The sequence below is a fragment of the Augochlora pura genome, chromosome 4, assembly GCF_028453695.1.
Source record: "Augochlora pura isolate Apur16 chromosome 4, APUR_v2.2.1, whole genome shotgun sequence".
NCBI classification, from domain to species: Eukaryota; Metazoa; Arthropoda; class Insecta; order Hymenoptera; family Halictidae; genus Augochlora; species Augochlora pura.
Window position 1 is genome coordinate 15,818,948 of NC_135775.1, and position 1,057 is coordinate 15,820,004.

Below are 1,057 nucleotides of genomic sequence, written 5' to 3' on the forward strand. Positions count from 1 at the left end.
GATATAACAATTTTTGGTAGTGACTTAGAATCATTGTTTAAATGCAAAGGATTAATAGTAAATAATTAAAAACTATATTCCGGACTTAGTCCAGATATAGCCAAGACCTAACTCAACTCAAAATCACCCCATAAGTATAGAAATGCTATGGAAGCCATGTTCATAGCTTTTAAAATAATTGCTTTATTAATATCTTTTTAATAACAAAAGATCAACGACTAAGATTTTATTAGAGTTACCAGAAAACTGCTCTTGATATTATAGTATTCTGAAGTCTAACTGTATGGTTTACTATCAAAACATGAATAGTAACTTTAGATGGCAGTGTGATTACGAAAAACGGGATCTAGATCACATATTTTGATAATTCCATGTATTCATTGAGGTAAGATAGAATCTTCTTGAAAATCTTTGGGAACATAATTATTTCCTGTCATTGTTGCGTGATGTTGGATTACTTAATCTCACCGAAGCGATCTGTAGCGTCGTACATTTGTTCCTGAAAAGTTGTAACTTATCGATCTAATAAGATCTACCTATATTATTCGATAGAGATATTTTATAACATTTCGTAATATCTTGGCAATATCTGTGTAATATGTTTGGAATATTTGGTAATTTTCGCTGATTTTTGTAATATTTTATAATATGAAAGCATGTGTATTATTTTATAATTCCTTAAAACATTTTATAATATTTTGTAATTTCTTGCAATATTTTGCAACAGTTTATAAATTATTATAACGTACTAATTTCATTTTGACGCTAAATAATCTCAATTCATATTCAAACTGCTGAAATACTAGTTGCTTAACTTAAATGTTATAAAATTATCTTTGGAATAAACAAAATATTTGACTTCAAGTTTAAATGTATATGTATTTATTTCAATTCAAAGTTCTACCACTCTAAAAAGACGCCAATTACTTTATCAATACGCATGAGGCGTAATGTGATGGAATTAACAAACTCATGAATATACAAATATTAATGAAACAAAGAGATTTCGAATTTCATAAAAATATCTTTCCCAAGTACCCTTCAATTCTTCGAAAAG